We start from the raw sequence: 17,482 nt of genomic DNA, 5'->3' as shown, positions 1-17,482 counted from the left end.
CCATTGCTTGAGGTAAACTGCATTCGTCCATTAGGAATGTCTCAATCCAGGTGATAATGTTGTCAGGAATGCCTAGGGAAGAGAGTTTTGTGAGCAGGTGTGAGTGCTGAACACGGCCGAAGGCCTTTGAAAAATCTAAAAAGATGGCGTCGATTTGAAGGTTGTCGTCCTTTAAGTGAAGGGTGTCATGAGTGAGTTCAGCCAATTGCATCTCACAGGAGTAGTGTTTGCGGAAACCGTGTTGGTGAGGATAAAAGAAGCTAAATGAATCTAGATGGTTCATTTGATTGGACGATATAACATGTTCAAGTAATTTCGAAGTAACGCTGGTTAAAGCAATATGAATTGTGCGATCACCTTTTTTAAAGATTGGCATGATTTTGGCTATCTTCCAGTCGTCGGGGATTTCTCCGGGTTCTAATGACTGTGTCAATATTAGGTACAGTATCTGGCTTGAGGCTAGGCGAGTGTTTTCCAGGAGTTTACTTTTTATGAGGTCACAGCCAGATGATAAAGAAGTCTTGAGGAAACTGATTATTTTCTATTGCAGAGGGGATTTTCTATTGCAGTCGCGGTGACTGTGATTTGAGGCATGGGCATTGTTGAGGTGGTTGGGGAAATATTTGGACTGGAAGCAGCTAAATATTTATTTAGAATTGTTGCGCACTCTTTACTGTCTAGGATCACGATCAGCGTCTGAAAGTTCAATTCGATTCGATCGTAATATACTGAAAGAATGCGCCAGAATTTATTTAGTTTGGATTTGAGGATAAAATGTAGGTCGGTAGAAAAAACTTCTTTTTGGCGGAGGCTAATTTTTCGTTATATTCTTTCGCGCATTCGTGGTACCGTTCCCACGCTACGGGCCGGTTTGCAAGTTAGCAGTTGTGTAAAGCCGTTTTTTCCTATTAACAAGCCTTTTTACTTATTTGTTTAAGCGCAGCTGCATCGGTTTTAGAAATCGACGAGCTTAAAAATGTCGAATATGTGAAACTTCCAGGTAAAGTATGCGAAGTCCTTTTGGCCTAGCATTTGAAACGATGTCGTAATTACCAATTAAAACTGGGGTGGCCTTCAAGATTTTCCGCAGCGCGCAACGCTAAGTTGGGGACGCATGATGACGTCACCGAAGGTATCAGTACATTTCCAACGCATAAACGCCTGCTTTGAAGGAAAAAAACCGATGCCGCCGAGGGCGGTGCCCGCCGAAGGTTGTTTGGCAGCGTCCAGCGCGGCACGGCAGGGCGTGGCTGACGGCAGCGGTAATTTGAAATTATACCTTCCGTGACGTCGCACTGAACTTCCTCGCATTCCTCCGGTGCCTTGAGAAGTGCAATCCTGAATCGTCGATTACGTCACTATTTTAAATGGTAGTGCAAAAAAACCTGGAATGCTTCACCTACAGCCTATATGGATTTGAATACTTGAGTATCGCGAAATTCTCAAAAAGTGGCGCAGTTGCCCTTTAAACCATTCGATGTTAGAATCGGATTTTACACAAAACGACGAAATGTGCTCATTTTTCAACGAAAGGACAGTGGTCTTAAAAAGTTCCCAGTTGGTATTAGCCCAGCGAGTTTGATAAGCAGTCTGGAAAGAGCTGTAAAATTCTGATAAAGCATGATTGATGGCATCGAAATTAGCCCTTTTGTAGTCGGTGATTATTATTTTTTTGATGAGGACCGTTTTATAATGGGTAAAGAAAGACGGATGTGAAGTAGGTTCCGTCGCCGGGGTAAGTTGTCAGGAGTAGGTCAAGAATATTTTTTTCTCTTGTTGGGCATGTAGTGACATGGTGTAGGTATAGGTCACGTGTTCAATCAAGGAATTGTGTTGAATCGTTGGAAGATGACCTATTGAGCACTAAGAGTAAGGGCCAGCTAATGTTCGGGAAGTTCAAATCGCCAAATAAAAAAGATAAGGGAGTTAGGAAATTTATTTTGATTTTGTTTCAGGCACGGCCAAGAGTGTGACAGAAGGATGAGGCGCTATCCGGTGGCCTGTAGCAAATGCCGAGAAGAATTTTCCTTGCCTTGTCGTTCAAGTACATCCACATGAGTTCGAGGGTGTCGTCGGTGCTGATGTGCGGGGATGACAATATATTCCTAATAGCTGCGAGGACGCCACCACCTTTTCTGTTTTTCCTATCGTGCCGGTATATTGTGCAGTGAAGCTTAGGGGTAAAAGATTTCGCTTTCTTTGATATGCTCGTTCTGCCAGGTTTCCGTTAGGAGCACAGTATCAGCGTCGATATCAGTAATGAAGCTCTCAAGTGCATCACGTTTTGGGATGACGCTCCGGATATTAGTGAATGCAATATTCAGATCAAGACATAGCGAAAGACGCCGGATGGGGACGGATGATGGTATTTGTGTTTTAGTGGGTCATGTCGTGGTTCGCTCTCGGTGGGTGGTCCTGTGTTACGCGGCGCGCTCGCTGCTCAGTTAGGAGTTTTCAATACGCTAGCACTGGCAGGGTCGTAAAAATAACATTGATTGCCAACACAAAGCTTGTCAAAAGCAAGATTAAACGCGGACTTTTGTGGCCGGATGATTTGAAGTAGCCTTGAACGTGCTTGGCGAGTAGGAGATTCAAAGTCTTCTCTGATGGCGTAATTTGTCCCCTTCAGTTTTCGCCCGCAGGACAGTATGTTCTCTTTGGTTTTGAACTGTGCGAATTTTACAACGATGGGGCGTTTCTTGTCGTCGGAGTGACTTCCAATTCGGTGAGCACGTTCAATGCTGTTGCTGTCGAGATGAAGATCGAGGTGATCGGCACACGGGGTCACAATTTTCTTCTCCTATTCTACCCATGACTCGTTGTTTGTGTCATCGAGGCCTGAAAAAAGCAAGTTGTTGCGGCGCATTCAGTTCTTGGTGTCAATGTTTGCAGCTTTCAAGACAGTGGTTTCGCGGTGTATTTTGTCTGTTTTGTTTGAGGGTTTGCCAGGGCTCGGATGATGGTCGGATGATTAAAGTTTCTCTGGACGGTTACTTAAAGAGGGTATTTGTTTTTGGTGCAAGGCTAGAGTGACCTTGAGGTGATCAGCTACAGAGCGGATTGCTTCAAAACTTTTTTCTAGCTGTTGCATGCGAGTGTCAACGGATAAGGGTTCGTTATTTGAGCCAGGACCGGGGTTTAGTTCGACGTCACCGGATAGTAACAGCGTCAACTGGGACAGACAATTGCACCAGCCCTAGCACTAGCCTCGGCGAGATCAGTAGTAAACGTGTTTTGTTATTTGAGCTGCGCCAACGGCCTTATATACATCCTGCGATCCTTTTCATGCAGGTCAGTTCCGTCCGGACGGGGCTGCCATCATGCCCAAGCGGAAGCGCCCAGATGTAAGCGCTGCCGTCAAGACTGACCAAGAGGAGGTTGTGGCTCCCAAAAAGGTTCTGGAGTCCAAAGAGGTTAACGTTCCCGTAGAGGTGCAAGTTCCCAAGGAGGCTGATGTTCCCAAACACGAAGACGTACCCGAAAACGAGCAGGTGCCGGCCGACGACGAGGCGCCTGCGGAAGTCGAGGCATCCCCAGGCGTCGAAGAGCCTAGAGGCGTCGTAGAGCCCAGAGGCGTCGAGGAGCACAGAGGCGTCGAGGAGCACAGAGGCGTCGAGGAGCACAAAGGCGTCGAGGAGCACAGAGGCTTCGAGGAGCGCGAAAACGAGGAAGCGCCCAAAAGCGTTGAGGTATTCGAAGTCGTTCACGCGACAACGGCCCCGTCACTGCAATTGGAACAGATGGACGGAGTCTGCAGCCGGTACGGCGGTCTAAGAGTCGACCATCGTCGACCATGCACGAGCCGGGAAGGCCATCTGTGCCACATCGTAACCAACATCAAAGCTTGGAACAGCTTCTTCTGGGCCGTCGGGCTGGAACTACAAGAGGATGCGGCCTCGAAGCTCATCCTCGTTCAGGCGAGTGACAGCGCACGCACGAGAAGGCTCAGCACGGTAAAAGACAGGCGCCAAGCTGCGACACTTCTGTACCACCTGCTCACTAAGCACCGGTGCGTTGCGGAAGTCACCATCAATAACGACATCCTCACCGGTCATGAAAAAATTATCTGTTCCGCAGTTCGCGAAGCGCTGGGGCTGAAGAGGCTTTCGTTGGACTACAGGTCGCCGGGAGCCGTTGTCTACGGATCCCATGCAGCGACTGTAATTTGCTTGACACGGTTTAAATCGCTCGACCTGTCCGTGGACTTGCACGGGCACTTTATTGGCGATCTTGCGCCCCTTCTCGCGGAAACAGCTTGCTTGGAGACGCTTATAGCCTTGGAGGTCCGTGTGTACCCTGAGGACGCCAGTACCTTTCTAGCAGGGCTGTTCCTAAACAGCAGCATCCGAGACCTGTCACTCTCGTCAACGATTCTCAACAGTGGCAGTGCACCCTACGGCCTAGGCAACCCGCATGTCGCTCTTGGAACGTACCTGAGACTGAATACGTCCCTGAGATCGGTGTTTATTAAAGCCCCTAATTATGGTCCGGACATGGACGTCTTGAGTATTTGCGATGCCCTGGCTACTCATACGTTGCTGGTTAGACTCAAGCTAGAGTTGAGCACACTCACGTTGCCGTACGCCACAGCGATAAAGAAGCTTCTGCGCACCAACAAGACGCTCAGGAACTTCAGCTTGATGTGCAGCTGCACCGACGATGACGAAGTAGTTGAAGGATTCCATTGGCATGAATTCCGAAGTTACCGCATTCGGCACAACGATCACTACGTAAAGCCCTGGATCTCCGCTCTGCTAGAGAATGACACCTCCATCACGGAACTGACATTTTCAATGTGCGGGTTTAGCCTCTTAGAGTGCCAGAAATTTTGTCGAGCGGTCACCGCGAACAAGTCGCTGAAAAAGATCATCCTCGAAGACCTCGGTCGCCATAACTGGGAAATCTGCAATACGCTCTCTGAATGTGGCCTGAAAGACAGAGTCGTCGTCAAGGGCCACTGCTTGGTGGACTACCCAGACACAGGCTCTCGTCCTGGGGGCTGCCCCCCGTATGCAGTGCCCTTCGGACTGCTCCAGACCGCAGTGGACAAAGCTACCGTGTCTAGTAACCTCACACACGTCACGCTACGAGTGTACTCGATTTTGTGCTTTAACGGTGCGACAGAGCCAGCCTCAACGCCCATCGTTCAGATGATCCAGAGCGCGACTAGCATCACACACCTGGCGCTGTATCTGGAATTTCTGTGCTGTAACCAGTGCTGGAATGTGTGCGGACCCGCTATATGTGAGGCCGTGTGCCGAAATACGAGCATAAGAAACATGACCGTCATCTTCTCGCGGCAGAATTCCTGTAACTTGGCACCGCTGACCAGACTCCTGCTCCGAAGTCGAGCCCTGCGTAGTTTCACATTACGCGCTCCCAGTCTCAGAGCTTCAACCGTGTTCATCGCAGAGCTTTCAAAGCCGGAGCTTGCGGAAAACTACGCTCTACAGGACCTACGCTGTTTCCATGGTGGCGTTGATGAGATTAGAAAGCGGCTGGACATCGAAGAGATCCTACACAGGAACCGAGCCTTGGCAAAACGGGCTGCTCGCTTCGTCGCCGGCACCCATGCGAAGTACACTGCAGAGGCTTTTGAGCAGATCTGCACCTCTCCAACCTTGGTAGACGAGCTTCAGGTGACGGCGTTTGTCGACGAAGCTCAAGCTAAGAAGCTGATTGCTCGGTGCGTGCTCGGACTACAAGACTTCACAAAGTTCATGCGCCTCGCAGGCGTAGTGCATGACGGCATAGAGTGCAGCGCCAGGGATGACGGGCAGACGCAGCTGGGTGACCTGCCCGATCTTTGTCTTCGTCGCATACGGCATTTCTTGCACTTGAGCGACGTGCTCGTTTCACTGGAGTAGAATGATGCCGCACTGGGTATTGTTCACGTGTTCCTGTAAAAATATGTGCTACGTCTATGCATTGTCTAAAATATCATGATCACTTGGTCCTGCCATGCGCTGAAATTTTTATTCCTTAAAGGCGAAAGCTGTTTCAGTTGGTTTAGTCATATTGGCATGCATTCTGCCATGGTATCCCAGCGTCAGCCGTAAGGTCTTAATTACTGAGCATATTTGAGTCCACGTAACTTAATTAAGTGATTTCATTTATTTTCATCGTTTAAATTTAGTTCATTGGCCACCACCTGCCCTTGTTGGTAGGTATAAAATTGAACAGTATTAAATTCCCCTCTCAGTGTTAGGGGAGGTTTGAGTGCAGAAGTGGAGATTGAGACAGGGTGGAACACGGCGGGGGGCCAGGTCGGATTTCCCTGATTCGCATCGGCACGCCGAGGCTTTCTCTTGCGGCTGACGATACAGAATCAACGGCCAAATGCAGTAAGAAGTGGCTGAACCAAAGCTGTAATAGCTTTCAATGATTAATGCGCTTTGCCGTTAGGCTGAGTTGTACAAATATTTTGGACCATATCCTAGAAAGGACCCGGCAACATGCCTGCTGTGATATTGATCATTTTGTGATGCCAATAAAGTGGTTCCTGTATATACCTTACGCACTCGGTGCTCGTTTCGTTAACTGCTCTCTTACCACGCTCATAATAGAAAGCAGCTGTTCTGAATAATATGTCTCAGCACCAATTAGAGAGCTGTTAGGTTTTTGACATTTTCTAACCGTTCCCTCCAGGTGCGCCAAGAGAGGTCGCAATACACGATTCATCCATCTTTCAAGCAGGCACTTTTGACCCCCAGGGCGATCCAGCATGCCAGACACCTACACGTTGACGCATGCTTCTCGCAAACAAACGCTAAACAACGAATAAAAGAAAGAAAAAGAATTTCCCTGCTGCGTGCCCCGACCTCTCAGTCTGTTTTATTAACTAATGCATTTATATTCAGTAAATGTGTCCGGGCTTGGAACTTTTTCATGGTGGTCGCAACAGCGCAGTAAGGAGGACCCGGGTCAGAATGTGCTTGAGGACACAAAAGGGAACGTGTAATCCTGTGGGTTTCTACGTGGACACAGGCCACCACCCACCGCGGGTTCGAGCTTCGCGCGAGCCAAGGGCCCCGATCAGCCGTCACCACACACACACTGGGACACCGCTGCAGCGCACTCAACTTCCGCTGGGAGGAGAGCGATTCGCCGCAAAGAAATAGGCCTCCAAGTTCGCAAAGGAGACGTTTATTCACGTCGTCCTTCAGCAGTACACACACACTCAATCGTCACCCCTTCCCGGGGGCGCGCGAGGAGCAAGGCTCCGCTGCGCGCACGAAGCGACTCGAGTAATGCGCGCCGCTAGCACGCCGCTGCAGGAGAATGTCCCCGCGGCAGTGCTGTGATCTCCCTCTCGTGTCGACCGTTGGGCCGGTTGCGAGAGAGAGTGGGCAATCAACGCAAGGTACGCCTGTCTGAGGTCGCTGGACCCCGCTGGACAGGCTCGAGTCGCTGCAGGTCAGAGGACACGTGCGGGCGAGCTCGAGTAAGCACTGGTCCGAACGGCAAAGGTCGGCAGGGACAAAACAGTTAAGTACGCACCTTACGCTGTCTCGGAGGGATCTCTCTCTCTGGGCCCCGCTCGGACGGTCGCGCAGCGCGCGGCCGCCCAAAGCGGGTCCCAAATTCCCGCCAAAAGGCGCCAATGGCAAAGGCCCTTGGGGAGCCGGGGCGGAGCTGTGGCCAAATGACAGTGATTAGTCACCTAGCCGCCTCTCCACCGCCTGAGGCGGGAGCAAGGGAAAGAGGAGAAACAACGCGGGAAAACCGGCACAGCCGCGCAAAGGCAACGGCGGAAAGCCAGGATTCCCACAATCCATACGCTTATATTTCAAAGGCAGCTCCTGGGAAGTCCCTAGGGTGTTCCGGTTGGCTACCCTGCAACTGGGAAGAGGGATGAGGGTATTTTTAAAGGGAAAGAGATAAGGGGCAAGGACTACAGTCTGTCGCTTAAGCCAGTCGCTGTCAGGTAGGAAAACAGTGCGGTTTCCGTCCGTGCCGCAGTGTCCATTCATGTGTAGGTTCTCGGATGATGGCTGCAGTTAAGTTGAGCCGCAATAATTGGATGCAGCGCGTCCAGTAGTTGCAGTGCGTAGTGCGCTACTCTCGTGCGCAGGCTATAGAAAGCAGAGCACGGAGGACATTCATACAGAAGTAAGCATCGCAGTCTGTTCAAAATCTTGGATATGGTCCGGATCGTGGCTGTTGTCTGGGTCAGCCGTGGGCGTTGCGCATTAAGGGTGCGGCAACGCCCCCGACAGGTAGTGATGACCAATTAATAAAGTCAGTAGATGACGCCGGGCTCCCTTCATTTAGCGTGGCTGTTGGAGAAGGCGGACAAGCTGCGGTGGCACTTGGGGCCTAGGAGACCATAGCACACGCTGCTAATACTCTGACACGTCCGGAAAAGTTGTGGACACAGTTCCTGGCGTCCGCAAATATTTTCGGGGGCATGTTTCGGAAAAAAACCGCTCGCTAAAAAAAAACTGTCAAACCAATCCGTATTACTATAAAGCGCAATTCTCGTGGCAATAAACGAGCCGTCATTAAAAACGTAAAATGCTTCTCTTTTGGATTGCATCTGATGTACTACGTGCAGCTTACGGAAAGCTACTTTGTATTTCGCTTCTTATCCATGTGATCAGGCACAGAAAAAGTGACTCAACAATTGGCCTTAACCTAGTGATACAATAATACTTTATAAACTTTCTAACGATTACAGCTAGTCTGCTGGTGTTTACTGGAAACTCTGAAACTGTCGTTTTGTGGAAGCTGAGTCGATTGTAGTCAAAAATTTGAATTAACGCGTCTTTGCGCCTTCCTCTTTCTCGTCACTTTTTGCGCGCTGAAACACCGGCATAGTGCACTGCACGGGCTCGGGCCAGCCCGAAAGCCCGGGCCCGGCCCGGGCCGGGACATGATTTATTATGCCGGGCCCGGGCCGGAAGTTGCGGGCCCGGGCCGGGCTCGGGCTTAATGCTGTGAGCCCGAGCCGGGCTTGGGTCCGTACAGAAACGGCTGGTGTCCGACTTTTCGTTCACTATTGCAGAGTGAAGTACACAACTGCGGCATTGAAGCAGCGACACGGATGAGCTACGAGCTATAGTACGCGCTGAGAGAAAAACGAAGCTTTATTCACTGACCTATTTATTTCCTTATTTCCACGCCGCGGAGTGTAAGAGTAAAATGCAACAGGCCTTAATTGGCCATTGATCGTTCGTCATCCGAAAACATACCTACGCACTACTAGAAATGCATTCCTCAAGAACATATTAGTTTAGGATGCTTGTAGTCTTCAAGCACATACCGTGAAATACTCAAGCCTTTTAGCTTTTCGTTTCTGCTGAAATGCGATCAGTTCGGCTATGAGCTCAACGTGTAAGATCGCGTTCACTAAAAAAATGTCATCCTACTGCTTGCAAGGCAGCTTTATATTTATACTTCGCCGGCGGCAGAATATAACGGATTAAAATCACGGGGAACGCAAAGTAGACTACTACGCGTGTATGCAGCCCTTTTTATTTAGCTCTCGGAACTTCCCAATTAATCTTTGCCTACCTACACGAGATCACTCTCCAAAAGACGGGCCTGGCGAGCAGTATACTCTTCACCTCTTCCTTCTCGGTTAAAAAGAAGCAACTTTCTGGAAGCAAAACTGCCGTTTCAGAACCTTTGTCAGCCAGTTCCTTATCGGTGTAGTAGCAGTCTACTTGCTGAGAGTGAGCAATATACCTCAAGCTTACTGTGAAACGGGCCGGGCCGGGCCCGGGCTGGGCTTCACTCCGGGATTCACGGGCCGGGCCGGGCTCACTAGAGCGATAATTTAGTGGGACCGGGCCGGGCCCGGGCTTGAAGCCGCGGGCCTGGGCTGGGCTCGGGCCTCAGATTGAGGCCCGTGCAGTGCTCTATACCGGCACTCCTGCGCCGGCTGCGAAGCGCGCGGGGGGAGGGGGCGGAGCTTCCGGCCGCGGCCATGGGCGCTGCGTGACGTCAGAAAGAGACGCCACGGTGAACCAATCACAGCACTTCGCTGCGACGCAACGATCGCTGCGTGACGCATTGCGCACGGATTCGGGCGAAAGCTCTGCACCGCTGGTCGCTGCGAGGCGTGGAAGGGAGCTTTTTAAATATATGCAGTAAATAATTGGCTCGTTTTTGAGATCCTCTATGCAGCAGACCACTCGGTAGCCTGTACTCTACATAATGCAAGCGCATTATAGGCAACCTCGAGCGCCCTTTTCAGAGACTCTTTAATCCAATTTATTGCGCCTTCAAGGCTGTCAGAGTGGAGCAGAAACTCCTTTATACTGCAGTGAAGCGGTTCCGTAAAACATTTCTGCCGTTTGTTTGTCCGAAATTGGATGGCAAACCGTTATCTACTTCACCTGTCGCTGTGCACCATTTGGCGGAAGAAACGCCATATGACCAACACAGCTTCAACCGCATCGTCGCCGCTTTGTATGTGTACGATTACGGGTATTGAAAATGGGGACCCATGGGTGTTAAAAAATTCCAACAAAGTTAACGAACATGCGCGTTACCCACAGTGTCTTTAAAGTCTATTAATTTATTTTATTCAAAAAGACGGGAGACAACTATTCCCTCAATAGGCTCTGTGCGAGAGCAGCGCTCACGTAGTCCCTATCATTTTGAACACTCAGAACCCTAACGGGCAATTAGAAGTCTCTGAAAGGCACAGTTTGTACAAATAAATGTTGGCTTGTATTTAAAGGGCACGACGTTCTTATCACAAATAGACCACTGACACCACAGACCAAGGAAAAAAAGAGAGCATGGTAACGGAAGCCAAACTTCGGCAAACCTGCTCTCACAGTATAACAATGCTAGCATGTGCCGCGTATTTTCGCCAGAGGAATGTAAACAGGTATGAGCTTCCCTTGAATGAGTTATGCTGCCCGTCTGCAACACCTGAGCAGGACTTGAAAAGAATGCGTGACGGGGCGATTCAATATGAAAGAAATGCCTTCGTGTACTCCTCTCTCGAGCCCTGAATACCGTTCGCTGCCCCCCCCCCCCCCAATCTTTTTTTTTACAGGCGCGCGTTCTGCTGCGTTCTTTCGAGTGACAGCTGTACTTGCTCCCCTGCGGCCCTCTGCGAGTTTTACTCATCCTACAAGCACTTCCACAACGTCCGCACGATGCGGCTGGTGGCTTTCGCTTTGTGCGAACCCGTCTAGTCAATCTGGCTTCCGTGCGGTGCCAATTGCATCTGGAGTGCTGCGGTGGCGGTGTCAGCCTCGGACCGGCCCTCACCCTTACAATGTTTTGGGCCCATCTGTGGTACTTTCTCTGCGGACTACCACTTCGCTTGGTTCTCCTTGCGCGCGGCCGCTTTCCAGAAACTGCCCTAGCTGTTCTGTCTTGCGCATCCCGCTTGCTCGCGGTGCCCTCTCCTTTCACATCCGCTCTTCGACTCAGCACCGAGCCGCACTTCCCACTTGAACTATCGGCCTGCGCTTTCGATGAGTCACTTCACGTCATAGCCCCAAATTGTCTCGACTGCATTTTTCTTTCCGCTGATCCTAGCAGCTCGGTCTCCTGAGTCTTGCTTGCTATCCGACCCCATGATCCTATCTACCTGGCCCGCAACTCCACATGAACCACACTCTTTGGTTCACGCTGCGTTCTGGCCTGGGGTTTCAGCGGCGCACTCAGGCGACTCACTGTCACTCTGATTACAGTCAAGCGTCTCCAATACTTGGCTACTATTGTTCGCCAGTCGCACCTAAGGAGAGTCCCCCTTGATTCCCTCACTGCACTGGCCTGGGAGCTCACTACTGTTATCCTGAGGGAAAGCATCGGTCCCAATCGTCAAAGCAGCCTCTGTCTCTGAGCACGGCCGCTTTGCCCTGGTCCTCGTCGAGCTTGTTACAACTTTTTTTCACCGCCTTTAAGTCGACAAATACTGCCCCTGCAGCTGCCGAACTGGCGTTCCTGTCCAGACTTGAACCTTCCCTGTCGTTACTCCCTTAGCAACGGCTGTGTTCCCAGCTGACCAAGCGGGGTTCCTGAGCTGGTCGCTGGCACACAGATGGGAGCGCTGCTCGCTTCAATCACATCGGACTTTAGCAACACCCTCTAGAGAAAACTTAAGGCCTGCTGGCTGTTCCATCCCCCCTGAGCTACGTCACGCGAAAGAGGCCCACATAGAAGTTCTGTGCAGCACGTCTCGAAGCTACGAGCGGCGCCTTAGTGTTGAAAACGAGGCCTGGAAGGTACACAATGGTTAACCCCACCTATACCGAGAAGTCAGAGTGGGGTACGAAGGCGACGACAATGCGATTGGTTCTGCAAACACGTGACACTCGTTTCATTGCCTCGGGGAAAGTCACGGCATGTCGCGACATGCTTTCGAACGCACATATTTTTCTAGACGTTGACTGCGCCTACACCTCGTGGGGCGCGTGCGGTTGTGTCCGAGACGATGTTCTAGTGTCATCGCTAGAGTGGAATACATAGGTTGCACGTGACGTCACTTCCGCCCCCCATCAAGCGCTTGCGGCCATGCTGCCGAACCATTCGGCCGTCCCCTCCCGTCTGCCCTCCGATTCCTGACCAATCCTCGGACACTCTGGATTATTTTCTTATCTTTCGGGCGCGATGCCTACTCCACAGACGAATGAACCATTCAGTGCAGGCTACTGGTCTGAATTTATTCGATCGGCGCGCGTACGCTACGCACACAAAGTGAAAGTTTGCGACGATACAGATCCGTACACGCTGCGACCGGGAGTCGACGCGACGATGGGCGTTGATGTGTTCCTTCAAGTGGCCCACGGGGGATATCGTGTACTCTCTCCAGCTTTGTGAAGTTGGAAGAAATGAAAGCCTTCGAATCAATGGAGGCACACAATGATTTCTACAGCAGGTGGCTGAGAAGCCTGTCTGCGATGCGCAAGCAACGAGACGAAAAGCTCGGCCTCGGCACGCCGTTTTCTCTGCCGTCATTGCTCGCTGCAGTCGTGGCGATCCGAACCGCCTTGCCTGGTGCTGTAGCTAGGATGCAGCGACACGGGACTCAGTCTGGGTTTGTGTTGTCAGACAAATTGGGTGGCGCCAATCAAAACAGCAACATTCAAGAGTGTAGTCATTGCTTCCCACGTATTCGTAAACGTTTAGTTGACGACACAAGTCTCTTAACTGTCACAAAGTGCACTCCGCACACAAGTAAATCTGGGTTAATGCGAGCCAGCCACAGCTCGAGCATATTCGTACTGAGTCATGGAGCGCTCGCACTTGCATGCCTACGATTATCTTACGAATGCAGATGAAGTTCATGTTAAACGGCTTCTTCTTTCACCTGGAGCTGTCGCTACGGTTGTAGCAGCCAAGGGTGGCACACAAAACCATACCGAATCTACGGTTGGACAAGACCCGACAATGTTGCGAGCTAATATAGGCAGCGGAAAGCTAGAGGTCTGGCGTTGGTTCGGCAGCATGGCCGACTCGCAACCGACGGCCACCGGATGTGACGTCGGTGCAAGCTATGTATATGGATTACGCTTCTGCCTTGATATGCCTAACAAGTGCTGCGTGCCCAATTGCCGGACTAACTACAAAATGTGTCCCAAAAACCACGTTTTCAAGTTTCACCGGGATGAAGAAGAACGGAACACCTGGATTAGGGCAATACTACGAGAGAACTTCGTTGTATCACCGCACTCCAGGGTAAGATGTTAACTTCTTCAAAGAATAGTTACTTTTCCAAAATACGATAAGCTTAAGCGCATGTATTGTAAAAAAAAAGTGTATTTAAACTAAGCAGCTGGTTAGCACTGCAGGTAGCGAATGCAGCCTTTCAAGAAAACTATTTCCAAGTTACAGCTGCTAAACTAAAATTACACTTCGTTCTAGGTTTGCGAGCTTCACTTCATTGAGGCTGACACCGTGCGAGAGGCCTCCGACATCGACGAGGTTACAGGGCGCACCACCACTGCACCACTTTCGCATCTGCGCCTTCGCTCAGGCGCAATGCCCGTCTTATATTTCTGAGCCAAGCACCTCAACGGATCGTATTCATTTAAAATATTATCTTAGAACAAATACGTGTATCTCCAATAAAATTACACATACGCAGTTGTGAAGCTAATCGAGAGTGTTTAATTCTTTATTAGCGCCGTGCTTCATAAAACTAGGTGAAAAATGTAAAGTTTTAAAACAGTGGCAAATTAATTTCAAGTAATGCATAAAGCAAAACATCTACTGAGAAAGCGCAATGCGACAGAGGTGCTGACACCGGTGCTTAAACAATCTTTGCACAGGTGGTTTGCGGCTAGTGCCTCAAATTAAATTCCGCGTAAAGTGTCTGCTGTATTTTAACTAAAGAAAAAATGCGGACTGATAAATGGAAGCTCTTTGCTGCTAGTTGACTCTGGGCTTCTGGGCCTCTTTTCGTGACGCCTCTCCACGAATGCCAAAGTACCTGTAAAGTGCTCTTTTCGCAGACTCATAATTGTCGACCTCCTCGCCGGACAGGCGCGCTAATACGCCGCCGACAACACCTAAGAGGATAGCCACCAACATCGTTGACCAGTAGCCCTGGTCTCGAGCCGGCCTTTTCTCTAGCCGGCCGAGAAAACAGGCGCAGCGACGAAAGTTGGTCGCATGTTTAGTTCTGCTCGATTCCGGGATATAAGCTCGGATAGCAGTCAATGACAGCAGCGCTTCCGTGAAACCGGAGAGCCGCGTGTAGTTAAGGCACATTTGCGAGGAAGTGATCGGTGACTGGGCGCCACTCGACAGCTGCGGCGCGTCTGCGGTGCTCCTGGCATAACTGTGGACTGTGTATCTGCGCAGAGCCGCTGATGTCCGAGCTGTATTGCATACCTGACCGTGGTATAACATTTCGTACTTTAATCTTAGGCTGACCTGGAAAATTCGTGGACGAAGTGCTTCCTAAAAAGACGCAGGACGGCCACCAAAGTTTGCTTAGATATGTTGAATGAAGGGATGTGATCTCGTGCTTTTTTTGGTCTTGAATTCCTGGGACATGCGCTTCGTTTTTCGATGGAGTTTTGGCACTGCCTGCTCTTCGTCATCTTCAACGTGGCACTCATCCCGTGGTTCTGCCTCGACCAAAACCGTCTCTGGCGTGTCTGCAGCTGGCGTAGCGCGAGCTCTTTATCCCGCGGCACTTACCGCTCATCGTTGTAATCTACGTAGCAAAATCCCGCGCTCTCGGTTCTCTAATCAGAAGGATGGATAGAAGATTGGAGCGTCCTCTTTGAAACGCGAGGGTGGCAACTGCCCCCGTGATCGGCTTTTTTTTCTAATTTATTTTTGTTTAACTGCGTCGTAAATTACTAAAATTCTCCATATCCTTCAAATAATTTTTCCTACACTTATAATCTTATATCACCTCTCTGCATTTGAGCCACCAAACCTCCAATCGCTTTTTGCTAACTTCCACCGCAGATTTCTTTGCATTACCATTGTTATCTCTAAACCACAAGGCCGCAGGAAGAGTGGCTGTGCCTGCATCGACATCCGGATGGATGCCATCACATTTGAGTATGAGGTGTCCAATTGTTTCTACAAGTGTGCCGCACACAGCAAATGTCTCATTTTCTTAGTTAAGTTTCTTTTTGTAGCTGCGCATTTTAAGACACCCTGACCTAGCTTCAAAGATAGGGCACTTCTTTAGTTATCATGGAACGATTCCTTCCTGATCTGCCTTTCCCAGTATCGATATAGTATGCTTCTTCCATTCACGCATGGAGCCCCACCTGGGACAGGTTGGGATCCCTATCGAAGGGAACCACTTGAGTAGACGCGTTGTCAGGTGTTGGTTGACACCAGCCGGACCTTGGAAGAGAGAAAAGCAACGTGCCATGTGGTTGTGTTTCTCTCCTCCTGTCTCTTTTTCCGAGAAGGGGGAGAAAGGACAAGCTAGCTCCCTCAGCGGCCATGCGCCCTTGTCAGAGCCATGCTGATACCCGGATGGCTTTGCACGCGGGGCTTCCTCCTCGCACACCAGAGCTTTCTCCCTCTCCTTCCTCTTGGTTCGCTCTTCAGAGGGCTCTCTTCGCACGCGCTTTCACGCCCATTCGGGTTCGGCAGTTCTGCGCGGACGGCCAGTCAGTGCTTAGTGCCGCCCGCACTGACGCGGCATCGCTCGCACGTGGACTCTTGAAGAAGACTTCGGCACAGCGCGTCATACGTCTTCTTGCCTGCCAGACCTCCACGGTAAGCGAAAACAAGTTCCTGTCAAAGTGTTCTTTGTTGCTCTGAGTGGTTAAGAGATTTTCTTGTAGCATCCAGGGTTTCTCCCGGACAAATGATGTTTGTGTACTGGACAAGCAGATGGTCGGTGTTCGCGCTGGGCCACATTTTTTGCCATTTTTTTGAGCGCGTAGCATCAGCAGTGGCGGCCGGAGCTGGACTCGATAGTATTTTACACACGCCGGCGGCCTTTCACACTGCTCCATAGACAGTAAAATGGCGGCTGCTGTGTCGTTGGAAGCGTCAAATGTTTTGCTCGCCGCGCAACAAGGACGGGACACGAGGCGAAAGAATGACACAAACAAGCGCTGACGATCAACTGGTTTTTATGCTGTTAGCGTTAAATGGCCGGTCTAAAACATTCTTCTCGCAATGAAAAGTATCTTCTGTTTTGCTGCACTTTCTGCATCAGTTCAGCGAGTGCAGCACCTTGGCATTCCTTTTGCCAGTGCAACGTGCCATCTTCGTTTTGCAAGGGTGCCAACCTAGTGCAGCACGTGTTCTTGGCTGGCTTGCACTCTCCGAAGGAGAAGACCAGCTTTAGTGCAGCAATATGGCGGCGCCCATGTATAGGTGGTGAAAAGCGAATATATGGCAGTAATCTCGGAATAAATTGATGACAGTTCTTTGTTGAAATGAGGAGGTCAGTGACTGTTCGCGGATCCATAACTGTAAACTGAGGCGCTCAATTCGAGCAGCATGGGCACCATTGTAGCGCATGTTCGTAAATCATTTATGTGTGACTATTCCACTGTGCCCGTCTTGACTTGTGCCGAAGGAGTTACACGTGGCTGAAGTCCTCCGCCCTTTTCACATTTGTTTTGTTGTATTTTGTTTACTCGTTTATGTCCCCAGCACGCGACTGCATCTCAAATCTTTTCTGTGCTTCGGCCACTCTGTCTCCACACACTTTAGTCGCTGCTGCTGCCGTTGTGCTGCGACTGAGGCCACCGTCCCTGCTTCCCTTCCGTCCTTTCTCTTTTTTTTTCTTTTCTTCCCCCCGTCTTTTCTCCCCGTGGTCGCGAACGTGGGTGGCGGGCGACGACGCCTATTCTCCCCTTCCAGTTCTGTTTTTCATTCTTTGTTTTTTACCTTCAGTTGTTATTATTTATATATATATATATATATATATATATATATATATATATGTATATTTATATATTTATATATTTTTTTTTCTTTTGAGCCGTTCTTCTCTCCCGCGCCGTTTGCTTGTTTGTTTGGTTCATGTGTGCGACACCTGTAGAGATGCAAACTTTTTAAGAGAGAAAGAAGCAAGAAC

The sequence above is a fragment of the Amblyomma mixtum genome, chromosome 9 (genome assembly GCF_055824585.1).
Source record: "Amblyomma mixtum isolate Tamu chromosome 9, ASM5582458v1, whole genome shotgun sequence".
In the NCBI taxonomy this organism is placed as follows: domain Eukaryota; kingdom Metazoa; phylum Arthropoda; class Arachnida; order Ixodida; family Ixodidae; genus Amblyomma; species Amblyomma mixtum.
Note: the sequence above shows the minus strand (reverse complement) of the source record.